General features: G+C 35.7%; 1 long non-coding RNA gene across 1 annotated transcript; it reads left to right on the forward strand.

Moving 5' to 3' along the window:
• Positions 1-2,382: 2,382 nt before the first annotated feature.
• Positions 2,383-2,958, forward strand: LOC132298849 (uncharacterized). The gene is made up of 3 exons (XR_009479976.1): positions 2,383-2,489; positions 2,665-2,751; positions 2,899-2,958. It is a non-coding gene; the product is annotated as an uncharacterized LOC132298849 (long non-coding RNA).
• Positions 2,959-10,019: the final 7,061 nt, after the last annotated feature.

The raw sequence follows: 10,019 nt of genomic DNA on the forward strand, positions 1-10,019 counted from the left end.
TCATTATTGAGTGTTTTACATGCATGGAAGAGAAGGACTTGTATTTTGCCCTTAAACTGTTTTAACTTGAAATTAATCTTGTCAAATGAGTTTCGAATCTAGAGATTTAATGAATTTAATTTGATTTAAATTCTAGTTAATTGTGTTTTGCTTGTATTCCATCTTAGATTTGATATATGGTATGACCATGACTTAGTGCTTGTTAGATATTAATTTGGGATCATTTGAATAACTTTTGAATTCTAGAGATTTAATTAAATCAGGAACATTCCCAAAAGAACCGAACAAGGACCGTACACAAGATCACACCAAGAAACAGATCATAAAGTACGATTAGTGTTATCTCGAGTGCTCTGGAGTGATTTCCGAGACTCTTTTCTGTGGATTGACAACTTCCTTTGAGGACCGAGTCAGTTCCGCACCTTTCGTTTTTTGACACTATTCACTTTTCGTCTTTTTCCCTATTCCGTCTTTTTCCACATTTCGTCTTTTCCTTGTTTGGCACTTTGGTTGCATAACCACACTTCTTGTGTTCGGAGTTGGTTTCTGACTTCACGTATCTTCATTCTCAGTGATTTCTATGAGATACGTATCTTTACTTTCGTAAGAAAGTACTCTGGTTGCTCCCGGTGTCCATAGGGGCAAAAATGCAAAGTTTCCAAATAGTGTACCATAGTCCTTTGAGATATAAATCATAGTCCATGATATAGATGTTTGGAATAAATTTTATATTGAAAGAGTTGAAAAAGCACTCACTCACTGATACGACTATCTCATGTCCGAAACCTCAAAACCAAACTTTTGACTTGATATTAGTGATTATCATGATTTAATTTTTGTTATATATTGAATTGGAAGGATTTGAAGATATTTTGAAATCTAGAGATTTAATTATTTTATTTAATTAAATTCTATTCGACTATTCCAATGATGTAAGTAACTTTTGAGTTGATATTAGTGATTATCTTGACATGTCGTTTAATATATACTAAATTTGGAATATTTGGATGAATGTTGAAATCTAGAGAATTTAATTACTTGTATTTAATTAAATTCTATTTTACTATTCATGGCTTAAATTAAAGTACTGATATGATATATGTAATGACCACGATATGATCTTTGACATATATTAATTTGAAGCCATTTGGAATTGAATTGAAATTTAGAAATTAGGCACTCTTCTTAGATGTTGTTAGCAATTGTCAGTTTGGTTTCATGGCAGTTTAGGTCATTGTTGACCTAGTGTTGGCTTTGGATAGGTAGACGGTCACCTTTTGTTTAGGCTCTCGGAGAATCCTTCGAGATCGTCTCAAGAAGAGAAGAAGAGAGAAGGACCTTGGCAGGAAGAATGTCGCTCCAGACTCTTTCCTGCAAATAAGCAAGGTGACTATCTGCAAATTTCGAAGAGAAAAAGTCAATTTTGTGACCCAGGAAGTCATATATATAATAAAAATGCTTTACGACACAGACGAAGCAAGAAGACTCGCCCGAATCATCGAATGTGGGAATGGATGGGCTATGAAAGCTCAATCGAATGAATAAATCTCGAGTAGACGAAGATCACACTCTTTTTGCAAATGTTTTTGTTCGAGAGATTCCAATCCTATGCCCCGAGCCCTACAGACTTGGCTTTAATGAACAAGTTGTGCGAGGCATGAGGTGGCATGGCCGCTCCCCTCGAGGACGGCTGGGGTATGCCTTAGACCAGAGTTTCCAGTTTGTCCAAATATCAAGTTAAACACTTAATTAGGCCAATTGAACCCTTAATTAGATTTTAATTAATCATTTTAATTAAAATCTTTAGATTTTCATACTCTGCAGATGGGTTGATTGGATTGAGAATTGTTAGACCAAAAGGGGGAGGGGGTGAATTGGTCTAAACACTTTTTTTTTTCACTTTTCTTAAGTATCTTTTTGTTGGACCAAGTGGGGGGGTGAATTGGTCAATTTCAAATCCTTCTTCCTCACAGCAAGATTAATGTTGACAAGAAAATACAATAAACACGATGTATACAACGAAAACCATGATGAATTATCTTTTGATATGTTTAATAATGTATGAATTGTGAAATCTTTTAATATGTTTAATGGTATATGTTGAATTGTAAAATTGTCTTTTGATATGTTTAATGATGATTAGGTAGCATTAATTGAATATTAAATATAAATAAATAAATATGTTATTTACGTTGCTTGTGAAAAAAGTCTTTACATTATTTACATGGAGAGAATCACCCCGTAGAAAAGTTTTTTACAGTTAGCAATATGTATTAACGAGCAGCTAGCGGCACCATAAATAAATTATTAACGAGCGGCTAGCGGCACCGTAAATAAATTATTAACGAGCAGCTAGCTGCACCGTAAATAAATTATTAACGAGCGAGTTTATTAAGCTGTCCCCTATATCCAGTGCCATCATCCCGCATAGAAGTTCGGATGGCCGTCTCTAAAAGACTGGATATGTAAAGCTGTCCGCCTTCTCTCAGGTAGTTATGATTTTTACTCTTTGTCCTTGAACAGATGCGCTTTTTCTTCTTCTTTTTTTTTTTTTTTTTTTTTAACTGTAATTAATGAAAGCAAATAGATAGTTTACAGGTTATTTAACTTATCAGTGATTTTAAATTATCATGAACAAAAACGCGCATGTTTTTAATATGACAGACGGTCGCTGCTGATATGGAGAATGCAATTCAGGAAATGGAAAATCAGGGTGTTCATTCGTACATACTGGACCTGAGGAATAACCCAGTAAATTCCTAATTGTTTATATCGGAATATGAATATTTTTTATGCTCATTGACCTCCCTTCTATATATATATATATATATAATTTTTTTTCCCCCTTTTTCAATTATTCTAAGTGTTTTTCTTTCTGATTGAAAATATATTGTGTAGGGAGGATTGGTTAAAGCAGGACTTGATGTTGCCCAAATATGGCTTGATGGAGATGAGCTCTCAAATGCATTCGTTAGGCCTATTTGTCAAAATAAAACAATTAAAGATAATTAAAAACCTCTGAAAACAAACAGAGGGCAACAGCTAAAGGTTCTAAGCCCCAACCCCTCTTACCATTTCATTTTGAGTAACGGTTACCGTGCTCATTCCTTCAGTGTGCAATTATGAATGAACAGCTAGACTGAACTTTCGGATCGCTTCTGTTGGAGATCAATGCCATCAACTTGTTAATGCATGAATTGAACACAACAAAGTTGTATTTGTACAAGAGAATTCATCAAAATGATAATAATAAATAAAAATACCCAATACAAATTCAAATGGAAAGACGACAACACATAGCACTAAAAGATGAGCTTTATCTTCAAAAAAAAAAAGATTAATCAGAGAAGATCCAAGTTTTGAGCAAAACTTATAACTTTTTTACAGGTAAAAGGAGGGCCTTCTTTGATAATAATTTTGACAGTGGTCCCTCCCTGCTTTTCTGTGGCACCTTGCAATGTCTTTAAATTCAGCTCTGCTTGGCTTCCTTCTACTGTAAATGTTTCAGCATTATGCAACTTATGCACAGTCAAGAAATTTAGTGAGGAGAAGAGAAACTTAAAATCTTTACGGCATAAATGCAATGCATATCCATAATCCCGATGGAATGCAAATGCAAAAGACTTCATTGAAAAAGAAGATTCTATATATTTTTTTGTAGTATGACATTGTCTTTTAGTGCTCCACCAAATAAACATCTGGATGTTTCTATAGTCGTGGAAGCTTTGAAATCATGAGGGCCAAAAATCTAACATGTGTCTATCGAAAATGAATGAGATCGGATGACCAAGTTTCTGAGAATTGGTCCGAGTCCTAGTTTATCAGCAGAGAAATGTACACTGATTTCATGAATAGTTATTTAGCTGAGAATATTTGCTGCACAAAGACTCAAGTTTCTGCCAGCTGTCCATACCACCCATGATTGGGTCTAATCTTTATTGAGTACCACTGCTTTATTGAACTTATCAAACAATGCACGAGGAGACTGTTTAAGGTCATAGATAGACTTCTTGAAATGACACACGCACTCCCCTTAGACTCAAATCCAAGTGGCTGAGCCATATAGACTGTCTCAGATAAACTGTCTCAGAAAGGTCACCGTGTAGAAAGGCATTTTTAACATCAAGTTGATGAAGTGGCCAGTCTTAATTAGTTGCAAGAGAGATTATCACACAAACAGAATTCAATTTGGCTGTAGATCATACTCTCCTCATCAAGAAGCACCAGGGCTTTCCCACTGCTCTTATTGTATATGTTGATGATATTGTTATCACTAGAAATGATTCAGAAGAGATTCATCGAATGAAGTCATTCTTGGGGACAGAGTTCGAGGTTAAAGACCTCGGATTATTGAGATACTTTTCCAAGTTCTGTGGGAAGTGAACCAGTGAAATGGTTTTGAGACAGATTGATATAGATTGATAAGGAGGATAGACTGAGAACTTCTGAGGGTATGGTACCATTGAGATTGTTTTCAGCAAGGTCTAGTAATAATAACTTATGACATTTCCCAAGACTTAAAGGAATGCTGCCATTGAGATTATTGTGGTTTATATTCATGGTATATATATGCAAGGTGGTTTATACATATGTTCGAACTTGGATCATGATCAACTTGATTAAAGTACCACTCAACGTCAACTTGCATGTTAGTAAAATGGATAATGTTTGCACCTTACCCTCTAATCAATTGAGCTTGGCTAGACACTGTTCATGTTCAAATATTTTCTTTTCATTAGGTGCCTAACAACTAGAAATGAGCCAATAAATTAAGTGATCATCCAGAAATTCAAGTGTCTACTAGTACTAGAAGGAAACGGCAACTGCCCATGTTTTGCTTGTGGACAAATTTCACAAACTTTATTCCATGAACAAGAAATTAAAAAAAATAAAAAAAAAAAAAAAAAAACATCCTTAATTAAATTTTGTAGAGAACGATAAGATAAGTGTCCAAGCCGGCAATGCCATAGATCAATGGAAGGAAGTTTAATGATTGCCATTGCTAAAGCTGCTTGAAAATAGTATAACCCCTCAATAACGTTACCCTGTCCAATCGTCCTCTTCGTTGATGGGTCCTGAAAAAACATTTTTCAACAAAAAAAAAAGTCACTAAACAGTTATTAGTTTTTGCAAGTTGACTCACTGATAAAAGGTTAAACTTGAATGAGGGGATAAAGAAATCATTCTTAAGTTTAATAGTGGATGAAAGATAAACAGTTCCAATGATGCATTTGACCCATCAGGAAGTTGAACGAAAGATGGACTTGGACAATATTTATAAGAGGAAAATTCAAATAAACACATGTGATTAGTTGCTCATGTATCAATAATCCAAATTGAATTCGAGGGAAGAGGGAAATTCAAATACGAATACACTCATTTGGAGAGTTAGGCACTGTATCAACTAGGCCGAATAATATAAGTTTAAACATAAAATACATTAATAAGTAATTAATGAGTGAAGATGGAATTTTATAATGGTTTATAACGTTAGTTCTAATGCTCCCAGTTCACCATTTTTTATTTCTCACATTACTTCACTAAAAACAGACATTTATGTGGAGAGAGCTGTTGCGACCCTCCTTCAGCAAATGAGTTAGGCACAGCTCATACACATCTATTTTTCTTTTCCTATAAGAAATTTGCATAAAGCTTGGAAAGATGGTGCAGGCAGTAGCACCAGAGGTGCCGCCGCCACCTCCACCACTTTTAGGAGATGGAGCAGGTGCGGGTGAACCTTCACATATGCCCATCAACACCAATATCACAAAGACACAATGCACATTGGTACTTAATATTTCTAGAGAACGAAAAAGAAGTAAATGAATAAGTAAATTAACACTACTGAGATTAAAGCGCAAGTAGAAAAGAAAATTTGTTATATAATTGAATATTCTGGGTCTAAGTTGATGGTTTTGAGAACTTATATGACATGTGAATTTCTCATCCACACCTATCTCTACACATACTCTATTTATCAAAAATAGAATTACCATTTATTTGAAGAGAATTGTAAATAGGAGGAAGAAGACAACTCCACCTAAAAACAATGCATTTTTCTCTATTTTAATTGACGAGTCTTGTGATGTATCAATAAAGAAGCAAATGGCTATTGTGTTACGTTATGTGAAGAATGGGAGTATCATTAAGCATTTTATTAGTATGGTACTTGTTACAGATACAACTACTCTTTCACTTAAGTCCTAAGGCCAAAGGAAGTGAAATCCCAAATGAACCCTATCCCGGTTCGAACCAAAACTGACACCCTCTCACTAAAACAAGGATATCTTGATCTAGGAGAAGAATCTGAAACTGAAATTGGTACCGTTGGAAATCTTACTTCAACGCGGTCAATTTAGACTTAAGAATGGGCCAATTGGGAGTTGAAACAAAGAAGTTACAAGAGCTCAAAGTTGGAAGACCAAAGCCGAACCTGCAAAATGCTACTGAATGTGATTATGTTCATTTTCAACTAAGAATTATCAATTTTTACATTCATTTTCAATTAAGAATTATCAATTACTAATGTACCTAAAATTCATTGGAACGACATCTGGACTAAGGATCAACTTAACAAATATTACATAACTAGCATAGGACATTCCTGATATTGCATAGTTGGTTTAAGAAATTGGCTTAAAGAGTCACATCACTTGCATTTATTTAATCGGGCATTCATGTGTTAATCCAATCAGTCTGAGAGCTGGTCTTTGAGTATAAAGAAGTAATAGTTAAATTGGAAGCAGATCTTCTTCTACATCATTCAGACGATTGAAGAACAGAAGTAAAACGCAGTCACACTTTAAAAGGGTTGGAGCTGTGATGTTTCTGATTTTTCAGCATTTTCATTTTCCAATAATTCGTGGAGACAAGGGCTATTTCTGTCTTTTCGCATGTTGTGTTTGGGATTGTGGTTGGGTCTAGCTGCATTTTGTGCATTTAATTTTATATGATTTATGTAGCATTCATGTGGTGCATTTTTGTGTGTGGTGTAAGAATTGAAGTAAAAGAAAATGGAAAAGGAATTCATAGTGGTGGCTAGAGACCATTTTTGGTCTCTCACTCATTTTCTCTCCCCGTACTCTCTCTTCCACTCTCTCAAACTTGCATTTTCTTTTTCTTTTTCAAGCCAATCTTTGAGACTTGATTACTCTCTCATTACTTGTCAGAATTAGGTGCCGTTTGAGGCAAAACGTCAAGCACATCGAGCTCTACGCATCCATACCTGAAATTCTAGATTTGGTGCCCTCCTTGGAGTTTGAATTTGAGGACCCATTTCAAGGGTTTTGTCCATTTTCGAGGTATGGGCCCTTAATCCACTTCCTTCTTGTTCCATTGTGAGTTATATCTCCTTTGTGTGATAAACATGCTTAATTTGAGAGTTAATTGTTTCAATGTTGTGTAATTGATGTCTAGAGAAATTCATGATTTTGATTATGATTTGTTCTATGTGAAAAACATGTTGTGGTGATAGTTTTGTTGTGTTTAATGTGTTGATGACTCAACTGATGATGTTGAATATGATGTATGCTTAGTTGTAAAGTAATTATGAAATGTAAAACTTCTACATGCCACAATATTGTAAGCTTGAGACACATATACATGTACATGCCATTGGGTTGCATGAAATGGGAGAAATCAGTTTTTGAAATGAAAACGGGAATTTTGGGAGAAGAGTTTTTGTGAAATGGTTTTGATAAACCCGGTTGCTGCGGGGTTACCAACGGGCCGGAGGTTAATATAGCCTAGAGGGGATTAGGGAGTCGCCCTAGCGTGGTTGAGCTAGCTGGGCCCCATAATGACGCCGCGGGGTTACCAAGGGTCAGGGACACTAGCCAATCCTCCTCTCGTGTTATGGTGGGGTTACCAAAGGGCGGGCTGTATTAACAGTTGGAAAGTATGGTTTTGAGAAATGAAAATGGGGAGTGACATATCATGCATTGCATTTCATTGCATTGCATTGTTTACACTTGGAATTGACATTGAAGTTGTTTTAACCCTACATTGCATGATTCCTATTTCCCATTGGCCTATGCTTTGATTGGATTCACAAGGACACAAGATATGTGTCTTAAGTGTCACCTACTGAGCATATAGCTCACCCTACTATATATTAGTTTTTTCAGGTCTTGGAAAAGAACCGGCGGATGCCAATCCACCTCAAAATTGAAAGTTGTTAGAAGATGATTTTTGCTATGTTGTATTTAGCTATTTCATGTGTAATTATAGTTTTGGGAATGTAATTAAGCTTGTGAATGATCCTTGAGAAAATGTAATTAAGTATTACTCACTCAAAATCAGTTTTGTGTATTCTAAGTAACGTGTTGTAAATTACGTTACCAACGTGGTGGTTGTTATTACAACTTGATGTTGAAGTATATCTTAATTTTGTACATGAATGTAGTGGCGGGGTGGTTAATTACCAAGTGTTGGTGTAAGTGAGTTATCACTGGACAGTGGGAAGTGGGAGTGCAATTTTCCCAGAACCGGTCGACATGTGGCTTCCCAAATGTCGACCGGTATCTTGGCAAAATAGTCATTATGGTATGCGCCCCAAACCAGTCGACCGGTATCCCAAACCAGTCGACTGGTATCCATTATAACTTATGTTCAGAACCAGTCGACTGGTATGCCAAACCAGTCGACCGGTATCTTGGCAGTGGCTATTACCATTGTTCCTAACCCAAACCAGTCGACGTTTGATGCATATACGTCGACCGGTTTACGTCACATATGTAATTACAAATTTTAAGTCCTTATAATTTCATTTTGGCCCCAAGTGATGTTGCATGTAATTATTTTATGACCCACCAAAATGAAATAATTATATTTTTGCCCCAAAAGGACTATTTTTACCCCGGACCTCATTTTAATTATTGTGTGATGCACGTAAATGACTATGACGTCCTCTGGGTCTTAATTTATTGAAATATTGCAAATTACCATCTTACCCTTTTTGGAACTCAACATTTTAATTTAACGTGAAATTACCGTTTCACCCTTGGATGTTTTTGGGTCGAGTCAGGACCCGTTTAATGATCCGGATCCATGAGGAGCTGGGTTGTTACAAGAGCATTCGTGGAGTGTTGTCTCGATAGGAAGTATACTCGGATACAAGTTAACAAGAATTACATTATTAATGCAATTAACATGACTGGAGCATTCCATCAATTAAATTATAAATTGCGCAGGAAAGAATTTAAAACAAGCAATAACAGATTTGTAAAGCATACTGTTTAAACATCTCAGACATGCAAACTAGATTAATTTTAATCTTTTTTTAATCCTGGAATTGTGTTAGAGATGCAAAGAACACAAGTCAAAGGGAGAGAGTTAGGAATAGAACTTGCCTTTGAGGTTTCGGTTCAAAACATTTCATCCGATATATTAATGAGGTGGCACAATCCATCAAGAAATAAGTATGAACCATCAAATAAACCATAAGAGTAATCCATTAATCACCATGCCTTGACCCATACTAGACCAAACATTGTAATACACATAGACATGCGTCAAATGTAAAGAATCAAGTGTAAAACACATGACCATTAATTTTCGCTAGTGCACACTGAACTGTAAAGCGGTTAATGTGCTCAACAGTTGATTTGTTTCCTTTACCACTATAAGTGGTAACAAAGTTTGAGACTTTGTTGGTCCTAAGATCCTCTAAGTCCTATTTGCCTGTTTAATGTCAAAACTTTGGTTTTGTGTGCTTTAGTACATATTCTATCTGTATTGTGGGTTAGCATATATCACTTGGGCAGCATTGACATTTATATTGCAGTGACAGTCTTTTTACATTGGCATAATTTAATTCATCACAGCTGGTACACTTGTTTCAGCCAAACCTTAAAATCACAATTAATGTTGTGTCAGGCTTGACCAACCGACAGCCAAATAACATTTAATGCCCCTGATTAAGGGAGAAGTGACATGGCAACATGGGGTAAGGCTCAACGAACATGCTTTAAAATAGATTGACAAAGCTTATGGGGCAACCTAAAGCATGACAAAGCTTT

This window comes from Cornus florida, unplaced genomic scaffold (genome assembly GCF_030987335.1).
Source record: "Cornus florida cultivar Cherokee Brave unplaced genomic scaffold, ASM3098733v1 CherokeeBrave_3.0.0_Hap2_Chr03, whole genome shotgun sequence".
Lineage (NCBI taxonomy): Eukaryota > Viridiplantae > Streptophyta > Magnoliopsida > Cornales > Cornaceae > Cornus > Cornus florida.